Raw genomic sequence first — 20,521 nt, 5'->3', positions numbered from 1 at the left:
AGTCTTACAAAAAAGGCCAGGGGGTAGCTCTCTTCAACGGATCTGCGCTGGCTGGCATGGAAACAACTGACCTCAGTGTGGTAAGATGTCACCTATATACCATGACGAACTCAACACCATACATCACGACTGATGCCACCAACCGGTGCGCAGGTGTACTGCTTAGAAAAATCTTTCAGATCCAGATTGACGCCTGGAAGTCCACAGGTAAAGACTCTATGGCTAGAGGTCTCTATCAGATTAGTATTACTAAATTAATGATTCATATTCCCGATGAGGACTCCAGTAGGTTCCACGTCTGGATGTCGGCGATAGGGGAGGAACTGCTTCCAGCTGGCCGCCCAAATGGTTTAAGTAAAAGAAAACCCCATAGAGACCGCTGGTTCTCGAAAGAACTAGAAGAATTCCACCTGCAATCCAAGCAGTTGGAACGCAGATGGAGAAGGGGTTATGAGTAAGCCAATTGCCTGATTTTCAAAAAATTTAGAAAAAAATATCATGCAGCAATTCATAGCAAAAAAGTCTCACTTTTACACTCAAAGAAAAAATTAAGGCCATTCAAAAGAACTTTGTGACCCACGACCATCTGGGGCCTTGGGAGGCACAGGGAACCCCGAATGGGGCGGGTAGTGCTGACCTCCAAACTTTTAAACTGGCCACTCTCTCCCAGACCAAGGAAGCAATCCTGATATGTAAATCTGGCTCCCCTTTGGATGCCTGTCCACCGTTGCTCTTACATCATATAGTTGACATTGTCGGCCCGGTGATAAATGAGATTGTTAATTCATCATTAGCCACAGGGACCGTCCCAGACGAATGGAAATATGGTATAGTAAAACCTTTAAACAAGAAAGCAAATGTCGACCCCTCAGATCTCACAAATTATAGACCGATATCTCTGTTACCCATTTTGGGTAACATTACAGAGAAAATTGTTTACCGGGAGCTCTCCAATTACCTAGAGGCAACACAGGCTTTTCATCACCGCCAATCTGGTTTCCGACCAAAATACTCTACCGAGTCGGCACTACTGGAAATTTCAGATACCATCAAATTCATTTTGGATGAGGGCAAGAGGGTGGTGCTGATCCTCTTAGACCTGTCAGTAGCGTTTGACTCGATCTCACATAAAATCCTCCTTAACAGATTAAGATCGTGTGGCATATCAGATCAGGCCTTGGCATGGATCACATCTTTTTTGACAAACAGGACACAATCAATCGCGCTGGGACCTTTCATGTCGCCTGTACAAGTTATCACCACAGGGGTGGCCCAGGGGGCTTCTTTGAGTCCACGGCTGTTTAATGTATATATGGCCCCTCTTGTCACTCTGATCTCTAATTATGGGATCGAGATCACATCATATGCCGACGACATCAACGGTATAAATGGCCAGAAATCTAGGCGTGTGGTTTGACTCTGCCCTTTCCTTCAAGCCCCACGTCTTGAAACTGACAGGGACATGTTTTGGGTTCATAAAAACCTTGAAGAAATGTTTTAACTTGATTCCCCTAGTAGCCAAAAAGACGGTAGCAGTAGCCCTCATATCACCCAGACTGGATTATTGTAATAGTCTTCTTGCAGGTATTAACAAATCTACCCTGAGGAGACTTCAAGTAGTCGAGAATGTGGTGGCCAGACTGGTTTTAGGATTACCACGCAGGGCGCCAGCCTCGGCTGCATTGAAGACCCTTCACTGGCTCCCGGTCTGTAAGAGGGTCCTGTTCAAACTTCTCTTGACAACTTTCAGAGCTAATCGTCACCTAGGCCCAGGATAACTTTCAGCAAGATTTAGGCCTTACATTACGGCAAGAACGTTAAGGTCAACCTGCTTAGTGTTCCAGCATTTCGGCTAGACACCAGAGGCGAAAGATCAGCGACCGTCTTGGGAGCTAAGCCTGGAACAGCATGCCCAATGAGCTCAGAGCCATGGAACATGAGGGGCAGTTCATAAAACAGCTAAAGACGTGGATCTTTGGTCTACTACTGGTCTCTTGCCAAAAGCTCATTTAGACTCTTGTCACTGACTCGACTTGTTGTTGGTAGCACCAGGAGACTCAGTTAGGAGTGGCAGTTAGCGCTTTATAAATTCTCTTTTCATTTAATTTCATTTAAAATTGCGGTGAATAGGAGGGTCCAATAAGCTACATTACATAATGTAATGTGTTGAGCAATCATTCTGCATAAATGTGAGCCTTTCAAATCGTAAAAAGATATCAATTTTCCTTTTCCTTTAGTTAATTAGCATCCACCATCTCAAGGTTCTTCTTGGACTAGTCAGTTATTTCCAGGACTAAACTAATCCTCAATTTTTTTAAATGTTTCTTGTTCAACACTATTCGTCTGTCACTTTTGGGTGAAATCTAAAAGTACAGTTGACAAGGACCAAAACAAGGACCATTGCCTATATGCTTCCATTGGAAATGGGACTCAAAGAGGTCCACCCCTGTGGACATGAGAAGTGCATGGATTAGGGTAACGAGCACATGAGTTGTATAAAGGTAATTAGGTGGTTGACTTGCTTTGCTGGAGACAGCTAATAGTTGTTATTGCTAGTTATCAGCCGGGTACATGTCACTAGCTTTCTGGCATATTTGGTTTGAAATGTGTTCTTCTCACTGCTTAGTAAATGGCAATCCATTGCACATATCAATGCCCTCTTGGTCCTTGAGGCACCATCATGCTTATCTTGACTATCCGTTATTGGAATTTTATCTTTGCACTCCACAGGACATCTCTTCTGAACCTGTATACATCAGTGGGGATAAATCGTAAATCAGCACACAACACCCACTCCAGTTTTGTATGAACGACATTACTAAATTCTAAATATGCTAAACATATCTAAAATATAGATACACATGAATCGCTAAAAACATGTCTAGAACACATTGTAAAAAATGCATTAAAACTGTTGCTATGCATAAAAAATGCAATGCTGCTGTACATATTAATGCAATGTTTCATTCCGAGCATATATTTACAGCGAATGTTAAATGAATGAACATACATATATATACATATGATGAAATGGCTCGTAAATACAGAAGAAAAAAACCGGAACCATTTCATGTCAAGTTACATAAAGCAATTGTTATTGACAAGGTGACATATTGTCTCTAAAAGTGTCTCAAAGAATTCTGTTCTCCATCAATAGTTCTACTGTAAGCAGATTATTGTGCAATAAAAGAGAAAAATTAAAATTTTGAAAAATAACTTAATCATAGGAAAAAGTTCCAAGTTTAGTCTTTGTTTTGAAAAATGAAGGCCAAATTGAAAGTCTTCCCGGTACACTGTGTGCTGAATCAAAAGTCAGTGTATGGGTATGGAGAAAACATAAAATCTAATCCTGTAGACAAAAAGTCGTCTACTCTTGTAGGTGAAAGCTGGATTACCTCGTTTAGAAGACTAACCGTACATAGATGCGAAGCATCGCTTTCAGCATTGGAAACATCAGCAATGTTCCATTTTGATGATACCTGCGTGCCTCCTGTTACTTCTCGTACCTCAGCAGTAGTAATTTGCGTCTGTGAGATCTCAATGAATGCCGTCATCAGGATTGGTAGCCGCTGGGGACAAAACACAGCATGGGCCGTTACCAGATCCAGCAGAGTATCGATATCCGTTGGCATGACTGATTGAAGTGTTAGACAGATGTCTAGCGCGCATTCTTCACCGCAAAGCAGGCAGCGTAGAACAGGTAAGATGCAATCTTGCCAGATTGGTCTGAATGACAGAAACCATGTGGTATTTAATTCTCGTAGATGAGGTAAACCTAAAATTTGGATGATGCGCTCACAACACTGAATATCCAGTAGAGCTCTCTCTATGGTGGTTGGAGAGACGCTGGTGATTTGGCTTGACAAGTTTAAGATACGTTCCAACATTTCTGAGAAATGTAAAGGGCTTGCATCTCGGCTGAAGTCCTTGCGACTTGTAGATCATAGGTTTCTTTGGCCGAGGTCAAAGGCACTGTTTGTTGCAAAAGAAAGGCTTTCATTCTGCTTAGAGTATCAATTCATATAGAAGAGATGTTCAGTGAAGGCCATAAAGACGACTTCCTGGCTCTCTTTTTTTGAGGGAACAAGACTTGCCTATAGCTCGTTATCCTGGATGTAACTGTTACTAGATATGGGATACCTGGCAACATGCCACAGTAGCTGTAATCATTCAACATGAGGTAACTTCCATTTGAAAGTTGTCCAAAGGTTTGAATAATCACTACAGCTGGTGAACCTGGCAGGTGGCAGGATAAATTTGTAGTGGAACCATTACAGGCCCGTGTAAATTAATACCCTGGCATAGGAGAGAACCACTAAGTACGTGTTCACAGTTTGTACCACTAAGAAACACTTCACGCCCCCACTCTAACATCTATGTGTGTAAGGTAAATCCCAGGATGTCTTGATGTATCTTTTACCCAACCTTTCATATTTGCCTGCTGGTATATGTTTTTAGGTAATGCTGAGAATTGAAAGTTGTAACAGGCAGAGTAATTTTACCATGTATGATCCCCTCAGTAGCTGGTTTCTCTGCCGTCATAAATGGTAATTTTTCCAGTTTTTCAATGCTCAGCACCATATAGTCTGCTCCCCTTTGCGCCAGTTTGATCTGTTTATCAGTGAGATTGAATTTTAAAAACTGTGACGTAGTGTTGATTAAATGCTAAGGCACATAGCCTACATGCAGGTTTTGTAGCATCCAGCCTAATAGCATGATAGAACGTAGATGAGACTGGTCATGTTACAACATGACTAAGGCCTGTTCCATAATGTCTATGGCAGAGGATACAGTGCTGTCTAATGAATATATCCTGGACTACAGAGTCGCTAACCATGGTCTACTACAGCGAGAGATTTCTCTAAATTAATACAATCAATTTCTCGTATTCTTTCTGCAGTTTCTCCTTGGGTAACCTTCCATATTTCATTATAAGCAGCGTAGACACTGGCATATATGAAACGTTTTTGGCGCAGTTTCCTTGGACCTAGCAAGAATTCCCTAAGGCCTGCGCCTTCTTGATGTAAAGGTAAGTGTTTTTTCGCATTCTGTAGTGTAGCTTTCTGTAGCCAATCAAGGTAAAGTTTCCCTATACTGTATGTTGTTATTACCCCTGAATGCTGACTTTGAACATAGCGTGGGTCTGGCCTATGGATAGTGAAACCCTGTGTTTTGTTCAGGAACCGATCTTGACAGTTGTTTGTATCTGTGGGTCAGAGCAACTATTTTTTCCATTCAGGATCTGATCTGTTATAATGCAAAATAGTATGTACGTCGACCTCCCCCTGTGTAGTGCTATTACTTGCAGGTACTTGTATGGAGAGAGTGTTCATGTCTTTGATCTTGGCAATCCCAAGGCAAGACGTTTGTTGGATAGTGTCATTCAAAAACATAGTTTGCTCAGAGGATGATACAGGCTCTAAACAAAGCTTCTACCCCCTGCACTTGCCAATCTTTTGTACCCCAGACTGATTTTGTCTCAATATTGTCTTTCCAAAAGTCGAAACCCTGTCTAGACAGTTGGGCAATAAACGCTGCAGAATAAATCTGTTTTGTATTGGTTAACATATTTTTCGTTCTTGTCTTGCTCACATTTCTAAAGAAAAACGTTTCTGGATTTGACAAGTTGAACCCTAAGAAAAATTGAAATTTATTTGCAAAAGATTTTTAGCTACCCTTTGGAGGTGTAGGACAATGTTCCCATTGGTTATACATAAATGCATTTCTAGGTGTTGCAGTCTTATGCAAGAAATGATGACCATAATGGTTATAACAATACATTTGTTCATCGTCTGATGAACACTCCAAATATTCATGATTTGTGAATACTGCAGACATTTCTAGATCAGACATCATGTTATTAACAGTCCCGAAGTCCCAATCATCAGAAAGGGTACTAGAGGTAATAAAGTCACTTAATGAAATTTTAAATAAGTGTTGGAATCTTCAAAAGTTCAGAAGGGCCAAAAATGTCATACATTCGGTTTTGTCCCAAATTATACCATCCGGTATAGGAATGGCTGTGATGTTCACTGCTGACAAGTCTCTTGCTTCACGATAGGAAGATTTGTGTGGCTGGAGAAGTAAGTTCACTCTTTTACTTGCTGTGTCCATTTGAATATATCTTCCATTTATCAGCATACCCAGAGTTATTACCAGAGCTAATAAAAGTAGAAAGAATATTCCCAAAACAATCTATAGTTCAACCCATGGTGAAACTAGATTAGTTTTTTTCAGGAGATGAAAAAAATCTGTTGCATGTTGCGAAGCCCATAAAATGGTGTTCACCCTGTTCAAGTGCCTGTTCAGGTCATCGTCTGTCAGATAGATATCATCGACATATGACAATGCCTCGTCATCATAAATTTGTGGTAACTCTGTTACCCTTGCTGAGAATAATCCTGGGCTATTCTTGAACCCCTGTGGGAGTCGACAAAATTGATGCTCGGTCCCCATTATTGAGAAAGCTGTCAAATACCTGCTATCAGGTGCTATGTGTTGACAAAAGAAACCGTTAGAAATATCTAAGGTGGTTTTATATTTTACTCATAATGTTATTCAATAATGCTGTACTATGTGCATTTTGCACTGCAAATGTATTACAACAAGAGTTTAGGTGTTTGTAATACAAAACTAGATGATATGTATTGTCTGGTTTGGAAACAGGAAATAAAAGGATTGTTCATTGATGAGGTGCATGTTTCAATCACCCCTTGGTATTCAAGTTGTTCTAAGATCTCCCTGACCTGTGTTTTAGCTTCTTGCTTAATTGGGTACTGTTGTTGTGCAGTTGGTTGATTTTCTAACTGGATCTTATGGTGAGGTAAATCCACATCCCATCCTACATGATTTTTGTATAATGCTGGGGCTTGGGCAACTGCTCATTTCCTGGCATAAGGAGATTTTAAATGTTCTGGAACATGGTTGGAGAAGGCTGGCCTAATGATGTCTTTACCATGTGAGCACTCCCTGACAAATTCTGGTGGCTAGTCTAGTTCTGCTAGAAGTATATCATAACCCTTTGAAAGATGATCCCAAAAGAGAACTTTCACTTTTCTTGGTATGTCTCACACCATCCGGAGTGTTATTTCATATAACCTATGTGGAGGGCTAACCCTGGTCTCTACAGTCTCAACTTGAATGTCCTCATTCAAGTCTACTGTCTCCAGAAGTCCCTTCAGGTACTGGTGAGCTATAGTTACTACTGCTGCACTGTCCAGCATTGTATGAGCCCAATCTCTGTTCTTGAGTTGTGTTCTCAGAATTCTCGGAATGTTTGATCTTCAGACCTGCTACATTCTTCTTGGAGAATTGAGGTTTTGGTTTGTTTTTTCTGAATGTGTTTATCGTCTTTGGACTTCACGTGTTCTTCTTTTTGATCTGACCGTCCTCTTCTTTCGGATGTCTGTGACAATATCTCAAAGGTACGAGAGGAACGTGTATCAGTATCTTGATACCTATCAGGTTTCTCAAATTATCCCTATTCCTGAGGTTATACCTCCTTTCAGAGGGCTCCTGTTGAGGAGACCTTCCTCGGGATTGAGAACGTTTCTCTTTTGAATGTTGTTTGTTATTTTCCCACTTCTTTTAGAAGAGGTAGGATTGTGTTTAATAGAGTCCTTCTGAGGACCTCCAGACAGTTGTGGCTCTGCCTAATTCTTCATAGGATTTTTCAATTAGTCTGGCTAATTCTTGTGGTTGTTCTGTCAAATTCCCTTAACTTCTGTCGGATTGCCACTGATGTTGCTTCATCTTTAATATTAGATAATAATATTGTTGAGAACTGGTCGAAGTTTTTCAGTAACTTCATACCTAAATTCAGAGCAGGCTCTGCCCAGTATTCGTTTTGAATTTGTTTCAGGACATCAGGTATTACCGCCATAGACGGAACACCATCTGTTTTAGTGTAGATAGCAGCAAAGACTGGGCCCCAAGTGGAGCAGTCTTCCAGATGTTGTGTTTTCCCCATTGGTAAACAGATTGTTAGAATTCTGTGTTTCTCATAAGGGTTAGTATTTGAAAATACCTCTTAGATTTGAGTAATATTTTTTTTTAAACTTTGTTTATTGATTGAAATCACAGTAGTACATCACATGATTGAACGACACATTGGGTGCTTTCATCAAAATATTCCAGGTAAAACATTAATCAAGATTTGTTCATTACATATCTCCTACCAGTCTCTCTTGCCTTTGCATTTCCATTTCAGTTGTGGGTGACACACATAGATCTCCCCTGTGTTTGTTCCACCATGACCACTTCTTATCCCATTTCTTGGGGCATGCCCGAGCTTTATGGACCTCAGTCTCAGCCAGCATACATCTATACATTTCTTTGGCCCATAGGGCGACACAAGGTGAGTGTATGTCACCCCAGCCTCTAGCCAATTCTCTCTTAACCAGTGTGTAACCCAGCATTGTGAATTGCCGTTCGACTTCTGCTAGGTCAGTGGCCTCCCAGATGTTCAATAATCTGAGCTGTGGTGTTAGTGTTATAGCTTTTCCCAGGGCTGTGAGCATGTGAGTCATGGCTCCCTCCCAAAGGGGGCGTATCTTGGGGCAGGACCACAATGTATGGTAAAATGTAGCATGCTGCCCAAATCCCCTCTCACGTCTGTCATCAGGTTTGGATCCTATCCTGGCCAAACCTGTCCCTGTAATATATGATTGAATGAGTATTCTAAGCTGAATTAGGCGAAACCTCTGAGTGATGGCTGCGTCACGCGGGGACATCAGAGCCGACTGCCAATCTTCGTCCTCTATAGGGCCTATGTCGTCTTGCCACCAATCCCTGAGCTTCGGGAAGGTGTCTGGAAGGTTGTTATTCAGCTTCCTGTAAGTTAAGGATATTGCTTCTGAATTGAAGGGCCCATCAAGCAGGCGATCTTCCAGGGGTGACGACTCCGATATGTCTTTAAAAGAGGGAAACTCTGCCTGCAGCGTGTGTCTGATCTGTAGGTTTCTGTACATCACTCCCTGTGCCATTTGATATCTTGTCTGGAGTTCACTAAAAGTCAGTATTGCCCCCTTTTTAACCAGATCCTCCACTGTTGATAACCCAATGAGGTCCCATTTGTCAAATCTGGGCTGGTAGCTTAGCCTTCCCAGCTTTCGAGCAAACCACAGTGGCGTGGCCAACGAGAGAGTGCCGCCCATCCCAGCCGAGAGGCAAGCAGATGGCAAATTTCTTGTGTATGTTTGGTTGGTCCGAAAAAAATAACTCTTGCTTTTTCTGTCGGTGGTATACAGAGCCCCCAGATATCCAGAGCGATCAGTTTGGTATCTGTCGAGGGTGTATGCTGGGTCGTCTGGGGGTGATACATCCAATGGTTAACGGTCACCAGTTGCGCCGCCCAGTAATACCTCTGCAGGTCCGGGAGGGCTATGCCCCCATCGTACCACCTTTTCGTCAATTTTTGCCGCGCAATTCTGGGGGCTTTACCATCCCATAACAGCCCTAAAGTACGAATCTGGGACTTTGTGGGGACAGTTATATAAAACATAGAAAATGAGGAAGGGCCAGCATCATGAAAAGTGCCGCCCTCCCCACCAGTGTCAAGATTAGGGTCCTCCAATGCTTCACATCCGCTCGCAGCCTGGCCAGAGGTGGGGCCAAGTTCGAATCATAAAAACAGGCTGGGTCTGAGGTAATAAAAATCCCCAAGTATCGAAATCCTTCCGTTACAACCGTTATCGCACACCGTTGAGGGAGACCAGGCACGTCTCCTTTCAGCATAAACAAGACTGACTTGCGCACATTAATCGTGTATCCCGAATATTTACCAAAATGTGTGAATATATCCAATACCACACTGATCGACTTATAAGCGGATGCCAAGTAAAGCAGGATGTCCTCCGCATAGAGCGATATGCGGTCTTCTACGTTGGCTGCCCAGTGCATGCCACGAACCATCACGTCCCCCCGTATCCAGGCCGCGATTGGCTCTGGTTTTAGGGCAAAGATCAGCGGGGACAGCGGGCACTCCTGTCTCATGCCGCTATGGAGTTCGAACATATGGGATGTGAAGCCATTAACCCTCACCTGGCCCAGTACCCCAGTATAAAGGAGTCTCACCCAGGACACATACTTGGGGCCCAGCCCCGCCCTCTGTAGTACCTCAAATAGGTACGGCCATTCTATGGAGTCAAACGGCATGGAGGGGTTGAGGGACAGTATAGCTGCGTCTTCTTCAATGTATTGTCTCCGGGCCATTAAGTTGTGTACACGACGTAGGTTGAGGGCAGTGTTTCGCCCTGGGATAAAGCCCGATTGGTCTGATTGGACCAGTGAGGTAATAACTGTTGCCAACCTATTCGCCAGGGCTTTGGCTAGTATCTTTCTCTCCACATTTATCAGCGAAATCGGCCTATAGGAGCCAGAGTGGTCTATTGGTTTACCTTGTTTAAAAATAACTACTATAGTAGCTAGTTGCTGATCCAGTGGTAGCTGACCCTTTTCTAAGCTCTACTTATGCATGGCTTTCAAATGTGGCACAGTCAGAGAGGCTGTGGCCTTCAGAAACTCTACCGGGACGCCATTAGGCCCCATCGCTTTTCCAGATTTAAGTTGTCCCAGGGCCTTGCCTATTTCTTCTGTCGAGAGGTCTGCCTCCATAGTTTCCCTATCTGCCTCTGAGTGGCTTGGGACATTGCTGTCTTTAAGGAGCTGGCGGGAGTCTTCCGCTGTATAGTGTGTAGGGAGGAGTATACCCTCTCAAAGTGATCAGCAAATTGTTCCGCTATTTACTTTGGGTGCACTCCGGTGTCATCAGTTTATGAACCCATCTAGAGCCCTTCTCCCGCCTCTCCAGCCACGCCAATGTCCTGCCCGCCCTATACCCGAGCTAATAGAGTCTGTGTTGAATTTCGTGTTGCTTGGCTACCATCTGTTCCCTGGTTTTAATCCGAAATTCGTCCTGTTTCAGGAGAAGCCTATGACTGGTGTTGGGCGAGAGATCTAGCGAATGTTCATGCTCCAGTTCAAGGAGGTCAGATTACACTTTGGCTAGGAGTTCCTGTTGTTTAGCGATATAGCCGGTCTTTAACGACGGGGATAGACCCTGGAGCACCACCTTGAATGCCTCCCAGATTGTTCGGGTGGAATCAACAGAACCCACATTCTCAGTAAAGTAGTTCTTTGCTTGTGTATGGAGTCCGTCTCTAATGTCTGGGATTGTAGGAGCCATGGTTTAATCACTATCATGGCAAGTGGTTGGCGTTCCCATTACGTATATTCCGTCCAGACTGGAGAGTGATCAGAGATCCCTCTAGGTAGGACTCTATACTGAGCAAAGTTGCCTATTGAGGACAGATGCGTAAAGAAGTAATCAATACGTGATAAACGGCGGTGGGCATTGGAGAAAAAGGTAAATAGTTTGTCGGTGGGATGAAGTACTTGACCTACATCTGCCAGACCCATTGCCTATTCAAAACCGGGAAGGAGGTCGCTAGATTTGTCTTGTGGCCTTGGTGGTTGGTAATAAACAGTATTGTCTAGAGTCATGTTATAGTCTCCTCCCATGATCAGTACGTCCTCCAGGAGTCCAGTCAGCTTGTTACACAGGTCTTCCAGCGCTGCCCTGCCCAGAGCGGGCAGCAGATAGACAGAGAGTATATTGATATCCTTCCCATCCTACTGGGCCTCCACCCCCGCAAACCGTCCTGCAGTGTCCGCCCATGTCTTGTGTACATTGCGGTGTCTTTTTCACCAATTCAGCTGTACCCCTTGAGCCCATAGTGTAGTCTGCATGTGCCAAGAGTTTATACCCCCACCAAGTGAGGGCCTTGGATTTCTGTCCCACCAGATGGGTCTCTAGCAGCAAGACCACTTCCGGCAAGTGTCTCTTTAGGTATTGTTGTACTTTTCCCCCCTTAATTCTATCGCCCATCCCGTTTACGTTCCAGGACATTACCGCCAGAGATCGTTTACTATTCAGCCCCATAACTGCGGGTCACCCTTAGTTCCTGCCTTCGGATCGTGTCAGTGTAGGTGAAAACATAAACCCGTCCAACAGTCAATGCAGCCATCTTACTTATTGAAAGCTTTAAGTCTAATAGCACATTATGAAGCTTTCCTTCATATAGTGCACTCGCTGGTACCAGTGAAACAATCATTACATCAATAAACCAAGCAACCTTGAAACAACCCCCCTTTCCGCCCTCTCCCCTCCCTGCCCCCCTGCCCATGGATTCAAAACTACTCACCCCCAAACTTGGCAAAGTGCTTCTCTCCCCCCTAGAATGTGAAAATACACGGGGTAAAGCAGCCCCCCTTCCTGTTGATTCAAATCATTAGAACTCGAATTATATCCATCCACTTTGAGCCAATTGAGTCCCTCCCAAATCACATCTAGACGATACAACAGTATGTGTCATATTTTTAGGAACACCTTCATTAACAGATCACCCAATAATGGGTATCACCCTCGACCCCGGCCCCACTACTTGCGCTTTTGTTTTTGTCCCAGTGTGAGAGCTCCATTCCTATCGCCTATGTCCATCAGTCCTGTTCCTCAAGCTGGCTAGGATCATCAGCAGGGCCTCCTTGGACCGTCTCCACTTGAGCTTCTTTGCGTTGGCCTGGTTTACCCTGCCAACCGCTCCTATGGCTCCCCACAATGGCCCAGCCGTCCATCCATTCCCAGACTGCCTCCGGGGAGTCAAAAACCAGGACTTGCCATCAGATTCGACTCTCAGGCACGCAGGAAACAGCATCGCATATCTGATCTCCCTGTCTCTAAGTTCCTTCTTTACCGCCAGGTAGCTGCGTCTTTGAGCTTGCACCCTGGTCGTGAAATCAGGAAAGAAGGCCACCTCATAATTATCCATTTTCAGAGGGGGGTTGGAGCGTGCAGTCTGGGAGATAATGTCTCTGTTGCGGTAGTTTAAAACTCGCGCAATAATGGGTCTCGGGGGCGCTCCAGGTCTTGGCTTACCTCCCGGTACTCTGTGGGCCCTTTCAATTGAGAAGTAGCTGGATAGTCTTGGGTTTAAGGTGCTTTGTGATGAGGTCCTCCAAATATAGGCCCGCAGCCGGCCACTCCGCCCTCTCCGGAACTCCCAAAATGCTAAAGTTATTGTAGCAGACACGGCCTTCGTAGTCATCGCGTTGCTGCGACATTCTTTCCTGCTTTCTCTGCAGTTCGTGCATCTGCGTTTGCAGATCTGAGGTATCCGTCTGTAGGGCATTGGTATCTATTTTTAGCTCCTTGACCCTCTCATCTATCTTGCTGAAGTCGGCCCGAAGGAGTTGGACCTCAACATTAACAGAGTCCACTGACATTCGCACTCCACAGATAGCCACCATAACATCATGAAAGGTGGGCTCCGAGCCCTGCACCGAGGTCGCAGTGTCTCCTTCCTTCACTGATCTCGGTGAGCTACTTTTGTCTCCGGACTTGGACCACGCAAATTTTGCTAGCTGCTTTTGGGGGTTACCCCTGGGACCTTTCCTTCCAGTCGCCTTGTCAACGCGTTTCCAGCCAGCACACCCGATGAGGTACGGGGGGGCAGTCAAGGCAGAGTATCTTTACCTCAGAGTTGTCTCCTCAGTATATCTCAGTCGCTTGGACCAGCGCGATTGCCTTCACCAGACACAATTGCCAGTAATATGGTCAGTGCATCGAGTTAATCAAACTACCCCAGCTCCAGGCCCTCTCCCCAGAAGTCGCTGCAGTCACACATGGGAATCGTGCTTTCAGTGCCAACACTCTGCCAGCACTCAGGGGGATCACATCGGTTCTCCCCACCACCTGCGGGTCGCACCATTCACATATACATTGGCAAGAGGTTCCTCCAATGGAACGCGTCACCACTGCACCGTGGATCAGGTAATTGCCCTTGCCACGCACCTCCCATGGCACTCAAAACCAGGCTGGTGGTATAGATGTTTCCAAAGGCCCAAAGGGTTATCACCTCTATACAGGACCAAAGGCCCGCCGCTGAGCAGCACTCCAATGTTAACCCTCTGGTGCCCGGGATGAAGACGACGGGGAAGTGGGGGGGGCAGTCACCGCACCGCCACCAGCAGTCCTTGCACCTCTTACGAAGAGCACTCACCAGTTTAGAGGTAGCACAGGTTCCAGCCAGTCCTCAGCTCAAGCCTCCAGCTAGGGTCTGCACCGCAAATAGGCCTCAAGCCGGGACCTCAATTTCTGCAGCGCGGTCTGGAGCTCTTCAGTTGGGCGACTCGCAGTGCTGTCCCGAGTACGCCCGACCCAGCCGCAGCAGACACATGTAGAGGCGACCCTCCCCCACCGCTTACTTTCACTGTCCCAGTGCCGGTGCTTCACGTTGTGTCATTCCACGGGCCGCCAAAGTCGCGGATATGCCCTACTCTGACTAGGCCCAGAAGCCGGGGCCTTGCATAGTCCTAGGTGTACCTGGGCCTCTAGCAGAGCGTGCCCTCAGTCTGCACCTATCCGCCTCTTATCTCGTAGCCTCTGTCAGTCCGCAAGATATGTATATCGTGGCACCGCCGCTTGGCAGCCCCAGCCTTTGCTGCCTCGTAGGGCCCGAGTTTGGTGCCGCATTCACCGGGGTCCACGATCACCGATTCACTCAGAAATGGCGACAGCCTCGCCACCGCACTGCTGCTTCCTCTGGGAGTCTCCCAGGGGGATCCGGGGACGGGTCACTCTCGCACCCGACTCGATTTATGCAGGTATGGCACTGGATAATGAAGGATTTTTGATAGGGAAGGTGGGAGCTATGTTAGGCAGCGGCCATTTCGAACGGCTGCTAGCCACGCCCCCCGATTTGAGTAATTTTTCAGAATGGAATTTGATCATGTTTTGTGGGCATTTTACCAATGATTGCATGTAATGTCTTTGGAGTGATTTTTAGCGCATTCCCATGGTGAGAGGTTTGTCTTGGAATAGCTATTGTTGGTTGGACTGTGAAAGTCCGCATGACATATTGAACCAATTGTCTATATATTTTGATTAACTCTGAGTTGCGCAGGTAATTCTTCATCCAACATTTCTTCAATGTCAGGATGAGGTGTGTAACTGGCTAAAATCGGCCATGCTGCTCCTGGTCTACCTAGTGGACCGAGTCTGGTAATGTGATTATAATGTTTTAGGGGTCTTCAAACCAGAGATCATGCTCCTGGTATGTGAGTGGAATTTCAATATCCTCGAAAGGAATATATTCCTCAGGTGGATCATCTTCTTTGTAGAAATGAAACATTTTAGTTACTGGATGTGATTCAGGGAATACTATCCATGAGCAGAATAACCCTGTCTGGTGAGATTCATGTGTCTCTATCACAAAAACTGCTATACCACCTCTTGGGGTTAGGCCATGTTTTTTAGGTTTAGAGTGATGGCTCTCCTTAAATTTGGAGCGATGATTATCGTATTTTCATTGTTTTTATTCAAACCTGTATAATCTAAAGCTGCTGCGACATGGTCGGGTACAGCTCCAGCGGTTCCGGTGTTTGTGCCATTTTCAGGCATTGTTTAATTAAAATTGCAGAGAAACTTTCAAGGGAACAAAGATAAGGTGCACAATATTTTGGAACACTATATCCTTCAACGTTGAACAAACGAAACAGCTAATACATAGGATTTGCGTCCTACTCAGCTATAGCGGATATTATCCCTACCCACTCCAGAAGTCTTACGGAGTTTTATGAGTAGGGGTCTCTGGGAAAAACACAACTGAGTTACTTCAGTATCTAGCGTTAATTTAGTGCCTTACCAAGCCGTTGGGCGCCATTTAGTGTAGTTCCTTATATCCCTGATAGGCTCTGTGCATTGGAATAATATACACCATAGTTTTGTCATAGGACTGAGGTCAGTATGCCTCTATCGAGTACATTAAACTTAATTACTTGTGTGTGCCAGCTAACTCAGTGGTCACTAGAAACTTCTCGAATATACAAGAAGGGATTAGTTTCTGACAACTGCATAAACATGACAACTTTCTTTTCCTTAGAATCGGAACAGTCTCAGAATGGTGGAACCAATAGATAACAGTTTCACTCAGTCAATCGTGCATGCTTCGATTCTACAGAGTTTACACAGAAATAGGTAGAAGGGAGTTTCAATAAAAATGGTTTATTGAATAGTCTTATTTCTCGGGCAAGAGATATGAACTGCTACAATTGTAAGACAGACTGCGAAGTATAATACGTACAGCGTTAGCAGTAAGATAAAATAATACTGCAATAGAATGGTTTGTAACTATGACATATATTCATAAATTCATATATTCATAAAAATACATACATAAATAACGCAGGCTAAAATGTGAATACTCGTCAGGTGCTTCTCGCTAGTTCTACCCCAGTTTACCTAACCTAAGTGTAGTACGAGGTAAGAAGTAGGTGCTGTTTTTCTATAGCGAGGTTTAGCTATAGTTTGGATTGGTGTTGCCAAGATTTGCCAAAAGTCCCTATAGGTTCTAGTCTGCTCAATACCTTAGAATGAGAGAGGTTGGAATCTTTTTCCGGGTCTCCATCTCTAACACCCGGCAAGAGGAGTCAGAAACACTGGAGCTGGATACTCTGCGAGGAGGATGGCAGCGTCCGATCAGTGCGGGACTCGACTTCCTTCCGAAATTGCCGTGGCGAGCCGTGCAAGTATACAGCGGTGACTTGCCATGGCAAGTGAGGGTATATTTATACCTTGAAGGTGTTTAGGAATACCAGTATTGACATAAAAGTCGGGCAGATGAACATCATGATTGAACCCCTAAGGAATAGAAGTTCATGCATGATAAATGAGTTCTTGGAGAAATCAATAATTCAAGCAAGGGGAAGTCCTAAAGGCTTAAGAGTCTGGTTTTTCAAGAACTCATTGTGACGTGGATAGACGGATGTAGGTGGCCATGCTAGTATTTGGTTAGCATGGACAATCCCTAAATAAGGATTGGATTTCTATGCCTAAATAAGGGCAATGTGAATTGTGCCTATATAAGGGCATAAATCGGGAAACCTACATACGGTATCTAAATTAACACACAACAGAAGGATTAATTTTTCTTACTTTAAAAAATAACTCACAACTATAATGCTAATAAACAAGTTACTTACCTGCGGTAACATTGTATCTGTAAGGGACATATATTAGTTATAGATTCCTTACCTTAGAATTACCCCCGGGAATCAGCCTGGATCCAGAGTAATCTTTTCTTACCAGTACCCCATCACCCTGGTACGGTGGGTGTGCAGTCCTATTGGAGGTTATTTTTTAGCCAAAGAATAACAGATTCTAATGCATAGGACAACCCATCGGGAGATGTTTGTGCACTGCCCAACCTTTCTTGGCGCCCACATAACCGACGAAGAGTTGATTGTCCACCCAGAAGTCTTTAGTGAGGTCAAGGTAAAAAGGCAGCGCACGTTTAGGGTCCAGATGGTTGAGTCTCTCCTCCTCTTTGGAAGGGTGGGGAGGCGGGAAGAAGGTGGGAAATGTGATGAGATAACCACTTTTGACAGAAAAGAGGGTCTAGTCTGGAGGACTACTTTGCCCGGATGGACAAAAGGAAAGGGAGTCTGGAAGATAAGACTTGAAGCTCACTTAACCTGTGAGCAGAGGTGATGGCAAGCAAGAAAGCAGTCTTCAAATTAAGGAAGCAAAGAGGACAATTATGTAGTGGCTCAAAGGGAGCAGACATAGGATAAGTGAGGTCAAGATTCAAGTCCCACTAGGGCATTACTAACGTAGGAAGAAAGAGATGAGTAATTCCCTTCAGAAATCTGTTAATAGGGGACTTGAAAAGAGAAGGCTGATGAGGACGGCGAAGAAAGGCTGAAATGGCCGAAAGATAGCCTTTAAGAGTGCACAGAGCACAGCCCTGCTCCGGATCCAGTCTGATGCCTGGGGGTAATTCTAAGGTAAGGAATCTATAACGAATAGTATCTTTCAGAATATTGTTTTATCATTGCAGTCTCAGTCTTAGATTTTTCATACTGTGCTTTCTTTTAGTTTATTAGCTTGCTGGGATGTACTAGTACAACTCACTAGATTAATTTCAAATAAGAATGAAGTTATGTCACAAGTTCTGTGATGTTGTCCCTATTAGCACTATTGGTCCACTGCCATTATCATTGAAAAGGCCCTTTGCAAAACCCTCATTAAGATATGGAACAATTATATGAGTGGTAGCATACATCCCTTTATCTACTCAAGTATCAAGTCAAGAAATACTTTATTCGGTTCAATATTCAAAAACCATAAAAGTACAAGACACACATAAAAGATGGTCCAAGAATCGCAATACAGCATTAAAAAAAGTATCATTCTACGGTTAAGAAAGAGACATGCATCAGTAAAAAATTTACAAGATAAAAAACTTTGATTCAAATATACAGTGGGCAATATTTATGGTGGGTATTCTACGTCCAATTAATCTTTTTACCCAATCTCACTGCAATAGTTAAAAATGTGGCCACATTATAGATTTCCCAGATATCTGTTAACAGTTGAGATACAATAACGCTGGTTTGACCTGCCTGAACCCTCTTCCCTTTAATAGGGGAATAATGATTTTTTTCCTGATGTCTTTAAAGTGGGCACAGAAAAATAAGTAATGGGCAGTGTCCATGATTGAGTAACCATCACAGTTACATATGTTCAAATCCGAGTCCCTGGTCCAGCCAGGACAGCCAGAGATTAACAAATGAACTTTGTTCAATCGGAACTTAGTAAGAATGTACCTGTGGTTTGGATTGTTAACAACCTTCAAACAAAGTTCCAAATCGTGGTCCGAAGAAACAATCAATTGGTGAGTCCTAACAGAGGGCTTTAACAGCTCCCTGTTTTCTCTGTCCATTCCACTATACTGCAAAAAAGTGTTCTTTGTCCACTTCAAGTCAGCTTTCACAAGGGCGGATGGATTGTGAAACAGTTCAGGCTGTCCCAGCTTTGCACACATCTGTTCAACATATTTCAGCCAGGGGATCTTGTTCCAATGATCTAATTTTAAGCAGTCCTTCAGGATTTCATGGTTAACTTCGAGCTCTGGATTGAGCCATACAGATATCCATTTTAAAAGGGGGGCCATAGAAACTCGATCTTCCAAGAAATCCACCCCGCATTCCTGATGTACAATGAAGCTGGCAGTGGATCTTGGCAAGGAAAGAATGGATTTTAAAAAATTATCTTCAATCACTTGGAGAAATTTAATAGGCCTAAAGCCCCACAGGTCTGCACCATACATAGCGATGGCAATACATTTAGCAGCATACACTTTTAAAACTGCCTCTATGGGCTTCACCCCAAGTTTGCGTGAAAAACCCAGGACCGCAGATATGGATCGTACCAAAACCTTTTTTTTCTCCAGCATTTGGGAGTGCCATGTAGAGCGATCATCAAACACAACACCCAGATAAGGGAATCTAGAAACTCTTGATAACTTGTGGCCGTTACAATGTAATGTCATAACATTTTTTTGGGCCTTTGCATAGTGACCTACCACCATTACATGAGATTTGCCAAAATTGATACTTAAATCCAGTTTTGTCATAAAAATATAAAAAGAGTTCAACAGGCTTTGTAGACCCACTGCGGTTCTGGCTATAAGAGCAGCATCGTCCGCATACAATAATGCGGGCAGTAGGTATTTCCCTGCCCTGGGTATATCCTTACAAGCTGTACCCAATATTCCACCCAAGTCATTAATATATAGTGTAAAGAGTAGGGGTGGGCGGCCAGCTACGCTCCGTGCACGGAGTGTGCGTAGTGCCGCCTACTCGGCATTTTGCGGAGCGGGCGGAGCCAGGCGGCACTACTCACGCTCCGCAGACGGAGCGTAGCTGGCCGCCACCCGCCTCCTTCCCGCCCTCCCTAAATACTTTCAATTAAAGGAGTAAAATAATTAAAACGCACTTACCTTGCCCGCCGCTGCCCGCCACGTCCCCGGGGCTCGCTATCTTCCGTCTTCCGTCTTGTTTACTAATGCGCATGCGCGGGCGGCCGCGCATGCGCATTTTCTTGTGAGAAATGCGCATGCACGGCCGCCCGCGCATGCGCATTAGTAAACAAGACGGAAGACGGAAGATAGCGAGCCCCGGGGACGCGGCGGGCAAGGTAAGTGCATTTTAATTATTTTACTCCTTTAATTGAAAGTATTTAGGGAGGGCGGGAGGGAGGCGGGTGGCGGGGCTGGCGGCCAGTGGTGTTTGCGTAGTGGGGCTACGCGGAGTGCGGAGGTGGGCGTAGTTTCTCGCCCACTTCGCGTAGCTCCGCGAATCCCCACTACGCACACTACGCCCAGGCCTAGTAAAGAGCAGGGGAGCAAGAATGCAACCCTGCCTTACTCCGTTGGTAATACTGATTTTCCCTGTGCAGTTCCCTTTTCTATCATAGCGGACCGTGGCAGTAAGGTCCTTATGAAAGTCTGCTAGAAAATACACAATGTTTGGGTCAATTCCTATGCTGAGAAGCTGGCCCCACAACGTGGATCTGTTAACTCGGTCAAATACCGAGGACAGATCCATGAAGGCAATGTACAGGGATCCCTGCTTTACTTGTGTGTATTTTCCTATAAGCAGTTGTAGGTTTAAACTCTGGTCA

The sequence above is a fragment of the Lissotriton vulgaris genome, chromosome 2_1 (assembly GCF_964263255.1).
Source record: "Lissotriton vulgaris chromosome 2_1, aLisVul1.2, whole genome shotgun sequence".
NCBI classification, from domain to species: Eukaryota; Metazoa; Chordata; class Amphibia; order Caudata; family Salamandridae; genus Lissotriton; species Lissotriton vulgaris.
This window is presented reverse-complemented; position numbering follows the sequence as displayed.